We start from the raw sequence: 20,611 nt of genomic DNA on the forward strand, positions 1-20,611 counted from the left end.
GGTTTTATCCCACATTGGAACACCGCACTCAACCTGCGGCGCTTACATGGTGTTCTCGCGAGGGCGGGGTCTCTTCAAGAGCCGGCCATCTTGGCTTCCTTGGACGCCACGATGGCCTTTGATACGATAGAATGGCCTTCTCTCTGGGCCGCCCTCGCGTAATTTGGCTTCGGCTCGGTGTTTATCGGGTGGGTGAAGCTTCTGTATAGGGAACCATTGGCTCAAGTGGTTGTTAACGGCCGAGTGTCCAATTCCTTCACGCTTGGGAGGGGTACGAGACAGGGGTGCCCACTGTCCCCCCTACTCTTTGCTCTTGCCTTGGAGCCCCTTGCAGCCTGGCTCCGATGGGAGCCGTCGATAAAGGGCATTCAGTGGACTCCCGATTTTGAAGACCGGATTTCGCTGTATGCCGACGATATCCTTTTATATCTTACCCCCCCTCGTAAATCGCTTAACGTTTTGTTTGATGTTCTCACTTCAAGAACTCAGGTCTGGTCATAAATTGGACTAAATATTGTGTGTATGTCATTTCGGGTGGCCTCCCTCCCTTGCCACGTAGATTTCCTATTCAGGTTTCCCAGACAGGTTTCAAATACTTGGGGATATTCGTGTCGCTAGATCTGGTTGCTCGTTACGAGCGCAATCTTCTCCCTCCTCTCCAGAGATTGAAGCTTGACGTGGTTCGTTGGCGTAGATTGCCATTGTCACCGCTCGGTCGCGCTGCGCTCTTTAAAATGATGTCCCTGCCACGGTTTCTGTACGCACTCCAGAATTCGTTTGACATCATCCTGGCAAGTTACTTTCGAGAGGTGGAAAGCCTACAGAGGCGGCTCATTTGGGATGGCCGTGCAAGAATTGCTCTTGCTAAGCTTACTCTTCCCTGGTATGACGGGGGCATGGCGCTCCCGGATATCAGGCGGTACTATTGGGCCTCCCAGCTGTGCGTGATTAATCATGCAATGTATGCACCCAGCCCAAATCCGGTATTTGAGATGGACAAGCACCAGTTGCTGGGGGGGGGATTACAACAGGGCGCTCTACTCTAGGGCAGCAGGGAGAAATTTAACAGGGCCCACTAAGATTGCTGTGCGTGTCTGGAGTGATGCAAATGCTGCCCTGGGCTGGAAGGGTCGATTGACACGAGCGACCCCTTTGTATGCGTCGGAGAGATTGGGATGCCTCTGAACAAAGAAAGGTTTTGAGAAATGGGATATGATCGGTATAAGCAGAGTGGGTGATCTTTGGGTAAAGGGTGCGGTGAAGACTTTTGAGGCACTGCAGAATGAATATGAGCTGAGTGAAAGAGTTTTTTAGGTATGCACAGGTCCGCCACGCCTTGACATCGGTCTTCGCTGCTGATGCCAATGTTCCTGAGTCCTCCCCTCTGGAAGACCGAGTACTTGATGGTCATCTGCCTGATAGTACGATTTCACTAATATATAAGAAGTTAATCAACAATCGGGCAGATCTCCTCGTGCGTCTCAGGGAGGCCTGGACTGGGGACGGACTGGAACTGGATGATGAAGACTGGCAGTCTGCACTGTCTTCCCCGAAGGAGGTAGCCATTCCCGCTCGCCTTAGTCTCGTCCAACTCAAAATTCTTCACCGTGTATATGTCACCGGTCCTCGTTTGGTCTTCATGGGCTTTTCTACGGATGGGTTATGTAAGCGTGGATGTGGGTTGAGTGCCACTTTCTTCCATATCATCTGGGAATGCCGGGAGGTGGCTGCATATTGGACTTGGGTGCATGCTGTAATGGAGTGTGTCACCGGAGTTGCACTGCGGCCTGAGGCCCGGGATGTCTGTTGAATGTGTGGGAGCCGAATGATTACAACGTCGCTCAGGCCCGGTGGGCGGCCCTTGGGAACATGATCGCAAAGAGGGACATTGCGCAGTTGTGGGGTTCCCACCGGCCCCCCACCGTGTCAGTATGGAAGGAGAATATGGACTTGTGTATGTTTAGAGAGAAGACTGTATTTGGCTAGGGGCAAGCCTGGGGCGTGGACTAAAATTTGGGGCCAATGGAATGCCTACCGAGGAAACATATGTACGCCCCCGTTTGATGAAAATCCAGACATCTCCCTATCCCCCTGATCCGACATTCCTTGTGTAGTCTACTTTCTTTCCTGATTTTTGACTTCCCCACTGATTTCCCCCCTGACCATCTCTACCACATGCTATTTCATTTATCTTGTATTAAGGGTCCCCCCCGTATGAGCGCGACATTGTATACATTGTTTTATGCCTTGAGATTTGTTCGTTTCTTTTCTTTGTTTCTTTTCTAAAACATAAAATACCATTATGTCCTGATTTCATCCTGTGCTGCTACGAATCGTATCCTGTATTATTGCCGGACCTCTAGGAGGTTGGCCGCAGTTTTGTGATATACAATTATCGCTTTTACGTGTTCTAGCGGCCGGCCCCTGTGGTTGTAGGCCCATGGTTGTAATCATATTTATAATGCACAATAAAGTTTTTATTAAAAAAAAAAAAGATATTAGTCATGACCTTACCCACCCTTCACACTACCATAGCAAATGATACTCCCTGCTCCCTCCTCTGTAGCCACGGTGTGGAGGGTGGAGGAGGGGGGGAGGGGGAGTATGCCAGAATCTGGAGCGGTGACACGTCCATTGGCCTCCCCCAATTCATCAGGCCAGCCCATCTCTTGAAAATGCTGCTCTTCTCGAGGGTCCAGTGAGCCCTTCCAATCTTCTCCCACTCCTAGCCCCTCAGAATAGGGCTCAAGAAACGATGGGGACCTGGAGGTTCTGTTGGCGCCGGTATCTGCCTCGGTCGAGGCAGTTCCGGCCCCGGCCATGGGGAATCAGAATGGGGCTGGCGACTCTAGGAATGGTCGCAATGGCACGGCCAGCACCATACTGGATCCATAGGAGGACATCCACGCGGGACCCAAACCAACGGTGCAGAACCCGGTGGAGCCTCCCCTCTCTGACACCAAGTGTCTGTATAGTCAACCTACCCAAAAATGAGGCGCATGGCTTCATAAACCCTGATGCGTGGGGGTCGCTCCTTCTCCTGGAAAATTGGGGTGGCACAGAACTGACCCAGGCACAGATTCCGAAGAACGTGGCCTAGAACACTGAGACTCCTTCATCACGTAAGCCAACAGACGGAGCGAAGTCTAAGCACACTTCAACTTCCTGTGCTTTTTGCACCTCTTACCTGAGTGTCCCGATGATTTGAAGTGCAACAAAGAGGACTTGGGTCTCCTCGAGCAGTGCCCGGACCTTCCTCCCGACCGAGATCGAGAACTCCTAAGAGTCGTGTGATGCGGGTCGCAAATAGCTTTAGGGACCCCGCCTTCGGAGCCATGGACCGGCAGTTGGAGCATGACGGACTCGTGGTCGTGCTCCAGGCATCACAGGCAAACCAAGTACTGGTCTGTCACCGACATGGCATGGCATAGTGACAGGCACAACATAGTTTGAACCCAGAAGTCTTTCTACACTTGAGGAAAAAACCTACACACCAAAAAGGGGTTGACAAAAGTCGAAAAAGTGACACAGGGTAGCTCTCTTTAAGGATCAGCGATAGACTGGTGCAGATTTTATCATTTACACACCACCTTCAAATTACTACCACTCGGGCACCTCTCTACACACTGGTGTGAACTTGCTAGCCAGAGTATATTAACTATAATTCCCGCCTCCCTCATGCACTGCTTATCCCCGTTCATATAACATCACTGATAGCATGCTAAATCATTGCATTCTTAACAAGACTCATTTTGTTTGTAAACCGATTTTATTCAACAACTTTCAGGTACACATGTAAGACGGTGGGATTAGAGCATACATCGTGTGTCCAATAACAGATATCGATAAGTATGGCTGTTGGGCACATATTTCCCAGAGCAGAGTCCACCATGTGTGGCCCATGTGGAAATTGTTAACATAGTATGTTGCTCGATTTAGAGTTCTCAGGGAAGCTAGGCGCTGCGTCGTTATGGTAGGAGATCGGCATCCCAATATCTTGTCCCAGTCCGAACTCATTGAGATCACAACAAACAATAAGAATAACGTACCCTTCCATTCCCCTCCCCCCTGTTGGAGCAAGGTTTCATACGTAAAGAGACTTGCTCGGATTTAATCCTCTCAAAATAATTTATTAATCAACATGTTTCGTCTAACTAATAATTGCACCACACGACAGTCTAGTATCTAGGGGAAGCTTTCCTATGTGCTTTTACTAACAGTAACTCGAATGCATTAAAATGTCAGCCGAAAACGCAGGAACTGTACTGCACATGCGTCTGCCACACGTCTTTTTCTTTGGTGGGAATTCTTTGCAACTGCGCACTAGAATTAAGATGGCTGCTTCATGTTTTACATACTAAAGCACCTGCTGCTGCTTTAACTAAACTTTGTTCTTTCTGCTTAACTATTAATGCTATAGTTAAAATAAAGTAATGGGAATAGAGTAGAGATAAGTGGTGTACAGTGCATTCATTTATTTCCTTGTTCTTAATTATTTCTCTTTGACTTTGCTACTAGCTCGTATTTGGGCCTGACAAGTGTTTTCTGAACTCCATCTTGAAAGAGCTGAGTCTGCGCAAAGGAACTCTAAAACTCTGAAGCATTGGCATTGAAAAGCAGCCAAGTTCCGACTTACTTGTAATATTCCTGGGAAGATGACCGCCTGACCGACGTTGATCATTATTTTGAATGAAGTGGATCTCATAACTGGTATGGTGTGATGACCTCTCCTCGTCTTTCTGACCAATCAAATCAAGGGAATACACAAATTGGCAACACTGGGGGGTGGTACATTGCCCTGGAAAATAGTATAACTAAGGTAGGCTTAGCTAGTTAGATTGTCCGACTTGTCCGAGTAGCTGACCGGTCACTGACGCTCCGTATGCTATAGGAGATCGAGAGCAGAGGTGCTGGCGGAGCATTCTGTCAGAAGAATCAGGAATTGTTAAGGGAGAAGAATCGATAACCCAATCGGGGTCCGACAGTTAGCCGCAGAGAGGTGTGTGACACTGGCGCTGCACTTAGCTGAGGGTTCCTGTCCTGACCTGCATCTGTCCTGATCTGATCATCACCTGTTCTGAACTGCATCTGTCCTGTCCCGCATTGAACCCGTCCTGATCTGCACCTGTCCTGTTTCATTTGCATCTGATCTGTAGGAAGTCTTGTGTTCTTTGCCCAGCCCGTGGCCAGGGTTGGTCTTCACAAACTCTCTATACGATTCGGAGCTGCACAACTGCCTTAAATATTTGCCACTAAAACAAGCAGGTGTCAGTCAAGAGGGCCACACTCCTACCAGTTGTTTTTATTTGTATACTCCTTATCCTTTCTTTTCCCAAACACCATGTAAGGAGGCCACCCTCCTGTAGGGATGTGCTCCCAGCCTCCATAAGCTCAATATACATGTGTGGGCGAACCACCCCTAATATGGATCCAATTCAGCGTTGGACAACTCATTGCAAAACAATGAAAAAATGGTATGCAATCTGTTGACTATCCTATGTATGGTAATGGTGCTCGCAAGTGTGTACCCATTGTGAAGGGGACTGCCCATTCGCTCAAGCGCTTGCACGTGACTGTATAATAACTTACACAGTTGCACTCAAACAAATTGAGAGGTGGGACATAATGCATGAAGGGCGTACTGATGTTATGCTCAGGTTTCTCTTTCTGCTCCCCGAGTTCATCTGTTTATTGATGGGTATACAAACAGCACCACAGCCATGGAATAATGGATGTAAAGCACAGACTAACCCAACCAGCCACTTGCAACTGGTCATCCGTATAAGCACATTTAAATACCCCCCCCCCCCCCCTCCTAGCAGCTAACTGCTCAATGCCATGCGTCATAGGACTACGTCTTGTAATGCTGCCCTAACATGCACCATGTAATGTATAATATCAGATGTGCAAAATCGCATAAATGTTTGTAACAAAAATCAATAAACAGATTTAAACAAAATAAGAGTAGGTTGGCTTTCACTAGAAGATAGAGGGAAAGGTTGGAATCACTTAAATGATTGGGTCATTATATTGTGACCGAATATACCTTGAGAAACCATACATTGATAACATTAACATTGACAAAATGGTATCTGCAAGAGCGAATTGGGGTTCTCCTTGCATATCGTAGTTTAGAGCCCATACCCTGCCAGCTTTCAACCAGATTTTCACATTGCAAGGTAACGGTGAGGTCATTTTGGGGAGTCTTCTGGATTGACTACAACAAGTTGCATTATTCCACCTATAGTTTCCTTCTTCATTGTTCTGCACTCATCTCTTTGAGGTTTGTTAAGATGTGATTAAATCAAGAACCTTATTGTCCTTGTATAAATGGCTGCTCAGGTCATTTGCTTTCTATCGCTCAACTGTTAATGTTTTTTACTTTAAAATGTTTGATACATTTTTTTAAATGTCGGACACTTTCTCGTGTATGAAGCTACTGAGGCATTTTAAAAAATAGCTTGTGAATAGTATCAAACGAACAAAAGATTTCAATCCATGGTTGAAATCATTTATGGTACAGATTGTACTCTAGTTCAGCGATTACCTACAGCGTATATTACAATACATGTGTTTCAGCAGTGTTGTTCCACAACTGACGAGGCATACTGAGTGCCCGGCAACCATGCAGTAAGGATGGATATGGTACGTTTTGCTTACAAGGAACAAAGGACTTTTTGTTTGTAATATTGACAAAAGCCAGTACAGAAATACGTAGAATCCAAACCAGCCCTATATGTAGAGCTTATGAATCGGAATGGTCAGGTTGAGATAGATAACAGAAAGGTACAAATGCTACAGCCATATGGCAGTATATATTACAGAAACTGCACAGTAGTACTGTAAATTGAGATACCTGTAAAAATGACGCTCATCCAAACTAAATCCATAAATCATTTGAGGACCGATTAAATAACAATATCAGAGGTAGAGGGAAGGGGGAGTTGTCACTTAAGGATATTCAGTACAAACTCCATGCTTCAGACACAGCGTTTGTATACTGAACCACACTGTTTTAGCACTGACAACATTTGAAAAAAAAGCCTTAAAGAAAAAAAACACGCATATCTGCCAGTAAAAACAATTCATGAAGGCGAGGGGACCTGGCAACACAGTGAACAAGCATTTGCAATGCAATAGGTCTCGCATTAATTAATTTTGAGCTATTGGCATTGCTAAATATTGCAACACCAATTGCAACAAAAGTCTGTAAATTGTAGGCCAAACAAATGTGTATTTATTTTTGTAGCAATGGTGGCATGCTGCGCTTTAGATGAAGATGTTTAAAAGAAAAGTGCGCCATACTGCGATTGCTACAATAGTTAATTGTGGATGCGTTAACAATTGATGTGTGCACTGATGGCTGGTGGTATGTGTGCCTGGTGGAAGCGTGCACGAACGGCTGGTGGTGTGTGTGTGCCTGGTGAAAGCGCGCACGGACGGCTGGTGGTGTGTGTGTGCCTGGTGAAAGCGTGCACGGACGGCTGGTGGTGTGTGTGTGCCTGGTGAAAGCGTGCACGGACGGCTGGTGGTGTGTGTGTGCCTGGTGAAAGCGAGCACGGACGGCTGGTGGTGTGTGTGTGCCTGGTGAAAGCGTGCACTGACGTCGGGTGGTGTGTGCCTGGTGGAAGCATGCACTGACGGCTGGTGGTGTTTGTGCCCGGTGAAACTGTGCACTGACGGCTGGTGGTGTTTGTGCCCGGTGAAAGCGTGCACTGACGGCTGATGGTGTCTGTGCCTGTTGAAAGTGTACACTGACAGCCAGTGGTGTGTATGCCTGGTGAAAGCGTGCACTGACGGCTGGTGGTGTGTGTGTGTGTGCCTGTTGAAAGTGTGCACTGACGGCTGGTGGTGTGTGTGCCTGGTGGCATAGCATGCACTGACGGCTGGTGGTGTGTGTGTCTGAAAGCATTCACTGAAGGCTGCTGGTGTGTGTGCCTGTTGGATGTGTGCATTGACCGCTGGTGTGTGTGTCTGGTGCAACCGTGCACAGACGTCTGGTGGTGTGTGCCTGGTGGAAGCGTGCACTGACAGCTGGAGGTGTGTGTGCCTGGTGAAAGCATGCACTGAGGGCTGGTGGTGTGTGCCTGGTGAAAGCGTGCACTGATGGCTGGTGGTGTGTGTGTGCCTGGTGAAACCGTGCACTGATGGCTGGTGGTGTGTGCCTGGTGGAAGCATGCCCTAATGGCTGGTGGTGTTTGTGCCCAGTGAAAGCGTGCACGGACGACTGATGGTGTCTGTGCCTAGTGAAAGTGTGCACTGACGACTGATGGTGTCTGTGCCTGGTGAAAGTGTGCACTGACGGCCGGTGGTGTGTATGCTTGGTGAAAGTGTGCACCGACGGTTGGTGGTGTGTATGCCTGGTGGCAAAGCGTGCACTGACGGCTGGTGGTGTGTGTGCCTGGAAGCTTGCACTGAAGGCTGGTGGTGTGTGTGCCTGTTGGATGTGTGCATTGACCGCTGGTGTGTGTGTCTGGTGCAACCGTGCACAGACGTCTGGTGGTGTGTGCCTGGTGGAAGCGTGCACTGACGGCTGGTGATGTTTGTGCCCGGTGAAAGCGTGCACTGACGGCTGGTGGTGTTTGTGCCCGGTGAAAGCGTGCACTGACGACTGATGGTGTCTGTGACTGGTGAAAGTGTGCACTGACGGCCGGTGGGGTGTATGCCTGGTGAAAGCGTGCACTGACGGCTGGTGCTGTGTGGGTGCCTGTTTAAACAAGTTGGCTTGGCCGATTCGAAGTACAATATCTTAATTATAAAACAAAAAGTAAACAATGGCAAACCCTTATCTTCCGTAACGTTTTGGGTTTGAATTGAGTCTGAAATCAACTCTGAACTCTGTAGGTCTGAAACTGCTGGCTCATCATGGGCATCAGATTCCTTAAATGGCCTGCTTCCTGTTTGTGCTGTGGTGATGTGAGGTTTGGCCATCAGGATGCAAGGAAGGCAGTGTGGTGATAGGTCTTATTTTTTTGTATTTATTTTAAAAGATTTGTATAGCACGAACATGACACAAGTGGGTATCAGAGTGTCCATCGCAGTTTTATTTTACAGTCCACCGTGAAGATGTAAATATGTGTAAACTTGTTTCAAATGAACAATCGCTCCAAGTCCACTAAATTGCAAAGGGTGTGGGGACAGTGATGTAGCCAAGTTAAATAATTTGTGATATCACAAGACAAGCTTAGATTGTGCATTGATGTCACAATCTATATTTGGACCTGGGGCCCGACAGCACGTAAAACAAAGGCGAGGAGTAGGCAATGGTAGTGTATACAACAATTAGGGGTCGGAAATATTAAAATATAAACAAGCAGCGAGGGGGCAATAACATCAAATTAAACGTGTGGTAGGGTGGGCAAAGATAACATGTAAGTAAGTGTGGAACTAGCAATGATGCCGCAAAAAACAGTTAGGAATCGGGCAATAATGGCGCATGTCTCCCAAAATGCAGAATAATTAAACAGCCAAGTTTAATATAGTGCTGTTTAGTCTCAATGGAAAGCTGCGATCTAGGAGGTGTTGATATGCTCCCATACGGCGAAGTGATGTACTAGAGGAAATGGTCTTAAACAAGGTTTTGGAAGAGACTCCACGATGTATTCGTCCTCCATTAGATCAAGCAACTCTATGTTCAGGCTTAACCTCCTTGAATGCCTGCTGAATAATAATCCCTATGAGAACATCAAAGATGAGCCCCAGTTAGCACCTTCGGCACATCATATAAAGTAACTGAAGAGATCATGCAACACCACTCCACACCAGCCAAACAATAAATAACATAGCTTACCAAACCCACCACAACATGCCATATCATATACCATAGCATTGAATGTAACAGCTTACACCATACTATCGTGGGTAGCTCTCAATAGTGCAGCAGGTGCAGTGACATAGTGGTCCAGGGCTAGAGGGCCCCACCCCACTCCAGTAAGTGGCTGTTTTTCACTACCACAGCAGGGAATGGAGTCCCATTTTCCTGCTTGATTTAGGTTGCCTTTGCTACGCAGCTGCATATTATACCTTGAAGTCCAACTTTACCATATATCGCCGTACCATGACATATGACGAAGGCAACGATATATAAATTAACATGCTAGCAACCACGTCTGTTATTTTGTGTTATTTAATACTTTTACAATTAAATACCATCACAATCCATCAATTTAGGTCAGAATACAGTATTACCCAAAAAGTCACATGTATAAACTTGAAAGCATTGGTAATAAACCACGCCAACCATAGTTGCAGTACATCTATGCGCGCATTAATTTATAACAGAGTTTACAATCCACCTCGATGCCCCGGTGTGTAATCACATCAGACCCACGTTGGCTGCATGTGTAGTTTACGCTGGAGAATTTATTAGCACTTTGTGAATGTTTGTGATCTGCATTCCATTTCCCTCCCCTGCTGTTATATAGGGCTCTCGCCAGGTAGAGGCACGTGGCGCCACCCTGCAAAGCAACGGCAGCAGCTGTGGCGAGAACTTGAAGAAACGTTCTCCGGTCTTTTTTGACGCCCAAAAAGTAAAGCAGGGCGTGCAGGTTCACGGGAGAGGGCGGTAATTTAAATGATAAAAAACCTTACCTTCCCCCAGGTCACGCGACGCCTCCTCAGCTCCTGATGCTCCTTAGTTTTCCACAGGCAGCCTTCCTCCCCCTAGCCAATCACAACGCTGCAATGGCAGCATTGTGATTGGTGCTGATGACGCACAGTCGGGCGCCTGTAGGGAGGCCATTTTCTCTATGTAGGCTGCATGAATGCAGCCTACATAGAGAAAATGGGAGAGTGCGCATGACTGGTTTGGTTTGTCCCAGGGGGCCGCCAAACAGTCAGGGCACACAACAGTGGGCAAGCCACTCCCCCCTGCCCTCGAGCAGGCCCGCCCACCTCCAACCAGGAGCTTCTGCTTTCTCGCAGTGCGAGAAGCAAAAACATAAAAATGTAGTTTTACCATTTTATGTTTCTGCTTCTCGCACTGCGAGAAAGCAGTGGGGTGACGCCCCCACGCTCCATGGAAGAGCCGCTGCTGTTTAAAGCCCCTGTTCCAGCAGCTGGCCAACAAAAGTGCCAATAATGTGCTCACATTGCTCCCCTGGAGGGCACGTTTTTACCATCAATACCATGAACATATAACACAGATCATGGCAGTTCTTAGGCTTAATTTGACCATTTAGTACACTAAAGCCTCCAGAGCGGCAATCCTCTTTCTGTAGAAGGGGATCTCTGTGTATAGTCATAATCTAGTGAATAGTCCCGCCCATGTGCGTGGACCCCGGCAATCAAAAATAATCTCTTAAGTTGTCAAAATAATGCAGAAACTGCAAAGACACTTAAGAGAGAATTTAAAGACAAATAATGCAGCCTATATCCACAGGCTACACTGTCCAGTACTTCAACTAGAAATTCCACCAAAAATCACCACACACAGCACAGCCTGCTAGTTTCTACCATAGAGAAACTTGCCTCCCCCAGTCAAAGACCCAGGAATGATAGAGAGGAAGGTAGGGACAGACAAGCCCCATAGGCTGCCATTATGTGGCTTAAATAGGATACTGTGCCTTTAAGAGAACTTTCCAGAACTTCTCCCAGTATCCCAGAATGCATAGCAGGTCCCTCTACTTTCAGTTCTTTTTTCCGGCTCCTGCTTACAGGACCCTGGCATTGAGCTCTCCCTTTTTCGAGGGTTTATTGAACTCGTTTTTGCACTTTTATCTTTTAAAAGTGTTGCAGTTACTGCTTGGTGTTCTCTTCTCACTTTTGTGCTGTTTTTTAGGCGTTTTGGGGCTCCGAAATGCCTGGCCTTTTTGTTAAGTGCCCAGCATGTGAGAGGAAGAAGGCCAAAAGCGACCCCCATGATGTCTGCATCGTGTGCCTTCCAGAAGATCATGGCCCTGAGGAGTGTGTTATCTGCCAGCAACTTTCTGCTAGGACCCTCAGGGACAGATTGAAGAACAGGCTGGCTGGCCTGGAGGATAGGCGTCAACGTGCTGCAGGTGGGTCTGGGCAGCCTGGGAGGGATCCCTCTGCCTCTGCTGAGGCCCCTGGGGGGCTCCCCGGGGGCAGGAAGTCCAGCCAACGATCCCATTCTCCGTCGGCGTCGATGGCATCGACGACGGCGTCGAGAGGGATGACGACGGCGTGCTCCCCTTCTCCCCGGGGCTCCGGGTCGAGACGGCGGGACGGTTCGACGGCAAAGGAGAAGCCGACGTCGAGGCCGCCGTCGACGTCGAGGCCGCCGTCGACGTCATCGTCTTCGTCGAGATCTTCCTACCGACGCCGAAGGCACAGTGACGTGTATCGACGCTCGCCGTCGAAGCGGCGCCGACGCCCGCCGTCGAGGCGACACCGTCGGTCGTCGTCGAGGCGACACCGTCGATCGCCGTCGAGGCGACACTGCCGATCGACGTCGAGGGGCTCCTCGACGTCGGGAACATCAAGACGACGACGGCGCTCGTCGTCGAGGGCGGCCCGCCCGACGTCGAGAGGACGACGGAGGTCGACGTCGAGGAGTCGACGTTCGGCGCCGAGGAGGAGACGGTCGACGCCGAGAAGACGGCGCTCGACGTCGGAGTCCAGGAGACATCATTCGACGCCGGAGAAGCGTCGTTCTGCGTCCAGCAGACAGCGGTCAGCGTCGAGGAGCAGGTCACCCGCTCCAAAACGGCGGAAAAGGGACTCTAGTCCCAAGAGTCACGCTACTTCCAGCGGTGGTCGCAAGAGGAAGAGGTCGCCTGCGGAAGGGGATGGCTCACCGCACCCCTCGCCTAAAGGGACACCGGGCTCGGTGTACTCGGAGGTGTACACTCCGTCCCGGCCCAGGACTCCGACTCCTCCCCCCGTGCCTAAGGAGGACCCTCCGCCCAAACCACCACTGCCTTCGGGGGACCCTTCTCCACCTCCGGTCCCTCCGCATGGGCCCGCACCGCAGCCGAAGGTTCCTCCGCCGAGGTCCACTTCCCTGCCGTCCCTGCCTGCTCCTCCCAAGGGGACTCCGAAACCGAAACCCCGGGAGGAACCGAAGACACCTCGTGATGAGCCGAGGAAGACCCCTCCGCGCAAACCAAAGGAGCGCCCACGAGCTGGCAGGTCTCGCTCTCGCTCTGGGCGGAAGGAGAGATCGAGGCACAGATCATCCACGAGATCGAGGCACCGCCATAGGAGGCGCGAATCTCGCTCACACACGAGGTCCTCTGGGACCAGGGATTATTCACCTACCCTATCGGGGTCACCGGACACCAGAGTGTCCCCGATAGATGACCTGGTGGCCTTTCAGGACGTACTGTTGCGGGGCGCGGCGAAGCTCGGCATTTCCCTGACGGTGCCTACACCGAAGACATCGGTCATCTTCGAGACGCTACATCAGAAGCATCTGTCTCGTCCTCTCCTGCCCCTGGTGCCGGGCCTGGAAGAACCTGCTATGGCTCTGTTTCTCACCCCGGCTGTGACGAGGGCGGCTCCGTCGAGATTACTAAAGAAGTACCGGGCTCCCGACTCGGATCCGGCCTTTTTGAGGGCTGAGCCTCCGCCTGACTCCGTCATCGTCACGGCGGCCCGCAAGCAGCATGCCACCACCCCGACCTCCACGGTTCCCCCGGACAAGGAATCGAGATGGATGGACTCGACAGGGAGGAAAGTTTGTGGTACTTCCGCGACCTCCATGAAAGCGGCGAGTGCCACGGCTTTGTTGGGTCGCTACGACCGCGCCCTCTGGGACTCCCTTGAGCGCTTTGCGGAGCATTTGCCCCGGGAGCAGCGTGAAGACTTCATGGAAGTCCTGAGTGAGGGGATGCTGGTGGCCAACCAGATAATCAGCGCGGCTGCGGACTCTTCCCTGTTGGCGGCTCACGGATTTTGCCACGGGATCAACCAACGGCGCCACGCATGGCTCCGGCTTACGTCCCTGAAACCGGACGCACAGCAGAGGGTGGCCAATCTGCCGTTTTCCGGTGAGACCCTCTTCGGGAAACATGCTGATGATGAAATGGCCCGCATGAAGGCGGAGGCCGAAACGCTGACGGCTGTGGGCCTGGAAAAGCCCAAAGAGACCAAGAAGCAGTACCGCCCCTTCCAACGGCGGTTCGGCGGACAGGGCCGAGGACGAGGACAGGCTTCAGGGCACTCGCAACAGCAGCAGCAGTTCCGGAAGCCGTTCCAGAAGCGGCAGAAGGGCAGGGGAGGCCAGCAGTCGGCTCCGGCGCCCAAGGGCCAGGCGGGGTCTAGGCCCTAGGAACTTAGTTCCCCCGGATCCGTTACCCACTCCGGTAGGGGGAAGCATACAACTTTTTCTGGCAGAGTGGAGAAAAATTACTCAGGACAAGTGGGTGCTGAATATTGTTTGCAATGGATACAGTCTTCGGTTCACCAGCCCTCCTCCAGCTATTCCCCCGGTCACCTCGCAGTTTCAGCTGCGCGAGCTTCAGGCGGAAGCGGATATCCTGTTGAGGAAAAGGGCGATAGAAGACGTACCTCGGTCTCAGAGAGGAAGAGGTCTGTACTCCCGGTTCTTCCTGGTTCGCAAGAAGGACAAGAACGAGTTCAGGCCCATTCTGGATTTGCGACAGGCAAACAAATGGATTCGCAGGGAAAAGTTCTGCATGCTGTCGTTGCATCAGATTTACCCTCAGTTGCAACAGGGAGACTGGCTTTGCGCTATAGACCTACAGGATGCTTACTTCCATGTGCCCATTGCACACAAACACAGGAAGTTCCTGCGGTTCCAAGTCGGCACCAATCACTATCAATACACAGTACTCCCATTGGGACTGAAGTCTGCGCCGAGAACATTCTCGAAGTGCATGGCGGTGGTAGCAGCACACCTGAGGAAGAACAAGGTGTTCGTCTACCCGTACCTGGACGATTGGTTGATCAAGGCATCCTCCTTCTCGGAAGCGCGAGCACACTTCCAGAAGACGTGCGTTCTCTTGAACAAGTTGGGGCTGCACATCAACATGGCCAAGTCTGTCCCGACTCCGGTCCAATGCATACAGTACTTGGGAGCCTCCATCAATACGCTGTCAGCAAGCGTGTCTCCTTCGGAGGAGCGACGATTATCACTCCTTCGGAAGGCTCAGGCTCTCATGACGTCTCCATCTACAACAGTGAGGACGGTGTCTTCTCTACTGGGATCGATGGCCTCTTGTATCTTCCTGACGCCACACGCACAGCTGCACATGAGACCATTGCAGGAGTGCTTGGAGGACCAGTGGGATCAGAGGAGAGGATCTTGGGACGACAAGATTCGACTGTCGCTGCATGCTGTTCAGTCTCTGAAGTGGTGGTGTTCGGCGGAGACTCTCCTCAAAGGGGTTCCCTTTCACAAGGACATACCCAGGCAGACTGTCGTGACGGATGCGTCTCTTCTGGGATGGGGAGCGCACTCCGGGACTCTACAGATTCAAGGCACGTGGTCACCGACGGAGGCCACGTATCACATCAATTTCCTGGAACTCAGGGCTGTTCACTTGGCGCTGAAGGCCTTTCTTCCGTCCTTCCAGACCAACTCTCTGCTTGTACAGACGGACAATACCACCACGATGTATTACCTCAACAAGCAGGGGGGCTCGAGATCGCGCACTCTGTCTCAGGAGGCGCAGACGATCTGGCACTGGCTCCTAGCCAGAGGACTGACGATAACGGCCACCCATCTACCAGGTGTGCAGAATGTTCAGGCAGACGCGCTGAGCAGGCTGCTTCAGGAAAACCACGAATGGGTCATAAACGACGAAGTACTAGGAAAAGTCTTCGCAAGGTGGGGAACTCCAGACGTAGATTTGTTCGCCACCGCCGAAAACAGCAAGTGCAGAGACTTCGCCTCCAGGTACTTCCAACAAGGGACGCTGGGGAATGCGTTATGGATCGACTGGACGAACAGCTTTCTGTACGCTTTTCCTCCCATTCCCCTGATTCCGGCGGTACTCATCAAGCTGGCCCGGTCCAGAGCTCGGATGATACTCATCGCCCCGGAGTGGCCCAGGCAGTGGTGGTTCACGGACCTACTTCACCGGTCTCTCCTTCCTCACATTCGGTTGCCGTGCAGGCCGGACCTTCTCACGAAGTTCGGGGGACGGATGTTACACCCCAACCTCTCGTCTTTGAGTTTGGCGGCATGGCTCCTGAGATAGTGCAATATGGCCATCTGAATCTGCCCGATGACTGCATGGACATACTGAAGGAGTCTAAGAGACCTTCCACTCGGACTTCATACGCTTACAAGTGGAAGAGGTTTTGTATCTGGTGCCAGTCTAAGAACCATGATCCTACGACCTGCAAGGAAGATGTCATCCTTCCTTACCTTTTGCATTTGGCGCAGTCTGGCCTTAATGTCCATTCCATTAAGGTTCATCTTGCGGCATTGACTGCCTACAGGAAATGCCCTTCACAGACTTCCTTTTTCCAGATCCCTGTGATCAAAGATTTTCTGGAAGGTTTGAAGAAAGTATTCCCTCCTGTCAGGCTTCCCTCGCCTTCATGGGAATTGAATGTGGTGCTGTCCAGATTGATGAAGGAGCCTTTTGAGCCTATTCATAAGGCTTCGTTGCAGCACCTGTCCTGGAAGGCGGCGTTCCTCGTGGCCATTACATCGGCCCGCAGGGTGAGTGAAATTCAGGCGTTGTGTTGTAATGAACCTTATACTGTATTTCATGCTGCTAAGGTTGTTATGCGTACTCACCCTAAATTTCTTCCCAAGGTTATTTCTGATTTTCATGTCAACCAGACGATAACTTTGCCTACGTTTTTTCAAAACCCTTCATCCCCAGCGGAGAAGTCTCTTCATTCCCTGGATGTTAGGAGGGTGTTGAAATTTTATCTGGATAAAACCAAGGATATTCGTAGGTCTGACCAGTTGTTCATCAATTATGGGTCGGTCAGGACGGGTCTTGCGACCTCGAAGCAGTCCATCTCTAGGTGGATTGTGTCCTGCATTCAATTGTGTTACCAAAAGGCTAATAAGACCTTAGAAGGTAAGCCTAAGGCTCATTCCACCAGGGGCAAAGCTGCCACGACGGCTCTGCTCCGTAATGTGCCGATTGCGGAAATCTGCAAGGCAGCCACTTGGAAGTCGGTTCATACCTTTGCTAAGCATTACTGCCTGGACACTGACGCCAGGGCAGACGCTCAGGTTGGGCAGGCTTCGCTGCGGAATTTGTTCGCACAGTAGTGGCGTTATGTATTTATTCTCCACCGCCGCTTTGGTGTGGGGATGGGCTTGCCATTCTATTCACTAGATTATGACTATACACAGAGATCCCCTACTACAGAAGGAGTAGTTTCTGTCCTGTAACTCCAGTTCTGTAGTAGGGGTATCTCTGTTATAGTCATAAGCGCCCGCCCTCCTCCCCGGTGGAGATTTTCATCATGTAAAGAATGCGACAGGTCTGGCGTGCTTCGCCTTCAAAAAGAACTGAAAGTAGAGGGACCTGCTATGCATTCTGGGATACTGGGAGAAGTTCTGGAAAGTTCTCTTAAAGGCACAGTATCCTATTTAAGCCACATAATGGCAACCTATGGGGCTTGTCTGTCCCTACCTTCCTCTCTATCATTCCTGGGTCTTTGACTGGGGGAGGCAAGTTTCTCTATGGTAGAAACTAGCAGGCTGTGCTGTGTGTGGTGATTTTTGGTGGAATTTCTAGTTGAAGTACTGGACAGTGTAGCCTGTGGATATAGGCTGCATTATTTGTCTTTAAATTCTCTCTTAAGTGTCTTTGCAGTTTCTGCATTATTTTGACAACTTAAGAGATTATTTTTGATTGCCGGGGTCCACGCACATGGGCGGGACTATTCACTAGATTATGACTATAACAGAGATACCCCTACTACAGAACTGGAGTTACAGGACAGAAACTACTCCATCTGCCATATATTTTGGTAATTTTTGTAGCCAGTTAAAAAAAAAAACAAGTATTGCCTGAAAGGCAAAAGTCAGCTGGAGATGATCTTTTGACCAGGGTCGCTTACCCGAAGGGCATCCTCCGAGATCAAAACGGAGCACAAGATGGATAAGGAACTCACCAGAATGGCAGCCGAACCTGTGCAGTGCAGCTGGATGTACCAGGTCACTGACAGTCCCCTGCAAAAAGATCTCAACACCCAAGAAGGTGGGTTGTTAACATCTTTCATAGTGAGCAGTCACGGTTCAAAAATCCTGCTCGCTTTGCAGGGCGGTGGATGGCATTCCTGAACGGACTGTAATGTCCCATTTTTAGCAACGCTCAGTCCCGGCAGCCACTGGCGGCTGAACCTCATTCCAACAGTGCAGTGCAGCAGTGTATGAATTCCATTCCTCGCCCTCCCCTGTTGACATTTCTGCTTTCTATCGAACCGCTGGTTAGCGAGACTATGCGATTAGTTAATAAACATTAACAAACATATAAAACGCAGGAAAAACAGCGACGATATGTCAACAGGCTATACTTTCACGCACTCAGTCAAGGAATCTGAAACACAGACTTATACAAGCCTTAACGACAGGAAAAATGCCTCTATTGATCAGCAGGTCTTTAATTCAAAGGACGTTTGTTTGCAGCACTTTTCCTACAGTGGAAAGCATCCCAAACGTAGTTTTTTGTACGGAAAACAATACATTTTACTTAGTAAAGTGCAGGAGTTGGTTAGCCACTAGGAAGTGCGAGTAAAGTTAGGTGACAAGAAAAGAGCTCAAGCTGTCAATGATGTCACTGAGAACCCGGAGGTGCCTAACATCACCATAAGACTTAACCATGTACAATTCTATGTTGTTTATGGTTTCTGCGCCCCCTTCCCTTTCCTGAATAAATACTGTAAACACAAGCAAACTCTGGCCACAAAGTAGGGCTAACATGCAGCACAGAAATCAGGAAGCTCAAACGACAAAATGTCCACTCAGATCCACACAACTCTCACTCAGAGGTACACAACTCACTTTGTCAGCTAAAACTAGGACAAACGAAGTGCGGGAAGTCATTTTATTACACGCAAGGAAACTGATCAATCGTAACCGAATGAACCTGGTGCAAGCCTAATTCACTTCAGTGCAGCTCTACTAGGGGGGGAGAGGGGCAGGTGGGGGAGGGGTGGCACTCAAGTAACGACTTCTTAAAATAACACCAAACACAAGCACAAGTACTACTCTGCCGTCTTTCATGCACAGCTGAACACACGCAACTCGACTCTGGCCTTCCCGGCTCATGCCAATGCTATTTCTTTCATGGGTCGCAATGTCACATCCATCAACTGTGTCCAAGGATGTGATGACTTTGAAGGACGTCCCTACTCCCACTAGGAATCGGGTGACAACTGCCACGCTCCCATGAATGGGGCTGGACATTACGGGGTGACCCAATTATCCAGGCCTGTCTGCATCTTGCAATTAAATACTGTAATCTTACCTTGTATGTGGACGGGTACCTCAATCAAATATTTCCCTCTTGAAGCCGCTTTTGCGCCAATTATAGTTAGACGCTACTAATAAAAACAAAGCTAGGAGGCCTTATCTCAAATGCATATACATTACCTTCAGCACTAACTCCAGGATCAGGTGGAACACTTTTCCAAACAAGCATTGGCTGCGCAGCAGTAAAGCTGCACGGCCGTGAAAGGATCATCTGCACATTAAAAAAAAGCTGTGAGCGTGCACTCTCCCGAACTTCCGGTCTCGGGATGTGCACGCTCACGGCAGCCGTGGGGCGGGACTTCCGACTTTGCGAGAAGCCCGCGCCCTCAGAGTGGATGGCAGCAGAAGTCAGGAGAGGCGGCTGAGGCGGTAAGTGGGGCTTGGCACCTGTGTGTGAGGTGTGTATGGTGTGTGCGTATGGTGTGTGCGTGTGTGTGTGCGCGCGCTTCCGTGAGTGTGGCTGTGTGCGTGATTGTGAGAGGCTGCCGCTGTGAATGTGGAATGTGGAGCAAAAGATGTGCACGGCTGGGGGGGGGGGGGCATGATGCGCGTCCACGATGTGCAATCGGCGCTCGTGCACCAATCTACGTCCCTTGAGGAGCAACTCGGTCACAATAGGTCGAGAGAGCTCGACCTAAAAAGGGAAGCAGTCACAATCCACTTGAGAAATGACTCTAGCCAACTTTGAAACAAATCAGCAGGGTGCTTTGTAAAGGTCTATATGGACAATGCCTGTGCAAAGGCAAAGCGGTAAGTGACGATAAGTAGGGAACTCGCCAGAACTACATTTAACAGAAGTGCAACATTAAAAGATCTGAACCTACATCAACCAATCACGAATCTAATCGCACCATATGAATACAATGTTGCCAACCACGAGATAGAGCCCAACACCACCTTAGCCCAATCAACACATGTTGACCAAGCCAGCACCTTTAAGAAAACCTAAGAGAACATGCGTGCATACATTTCACACCATAGAAACTAATAATACAATAATAAGAAGAAATCACCTGACAGGCTGAGCAGGCCCAGACCAGAGAAAGAAATCTGCATAAACTAGTGTTAGAAATCAAAAAGGAGAGAGAAGGGACAACTGAAAGAATGAACAATGAATATCTAGGTTTTAATGCTTAGAAATGGACATGGTTACATGTACAGATCTTGTTTTTAGAACATTTTTGCATTCTCTTACTTTCTGCTTTTGAGTTGCTAAATTTTGAAACAATCCTAGTG

General features: G+C 49.7%; 1 protein-coding gene across 3 annotated transcripts in view; it reads right to left on the minus strand.

The window, feature by feature from the left end:
- The window catches only part of CCDC18 (coiled-coil domain containing 18), a 1,483,839-nt gene that overhangs the window by 1,230,666 nt on the left and 232,562 nt on the right, over positions 1-20,611 (minus strand). The gene's annotated exons all lie outside the window — the stretch shown is intronic.

The sequence above is a fragment of the Lissotriton vulgaris genome, chromosome 1_1, assembly GCF_964263255.1.
Source record: "Lissotriton vulgaris chromosome 1_1, aLisVul1.2, whole genome shotgun sequence".
Classification (NCBI taxonomy): domain Eukaryota; kingdom Metazoa; phylum Chordata; class Amphibia; order Caudata; family Salamandridae; genus Lissotriton; species Lissotriton vulgaris.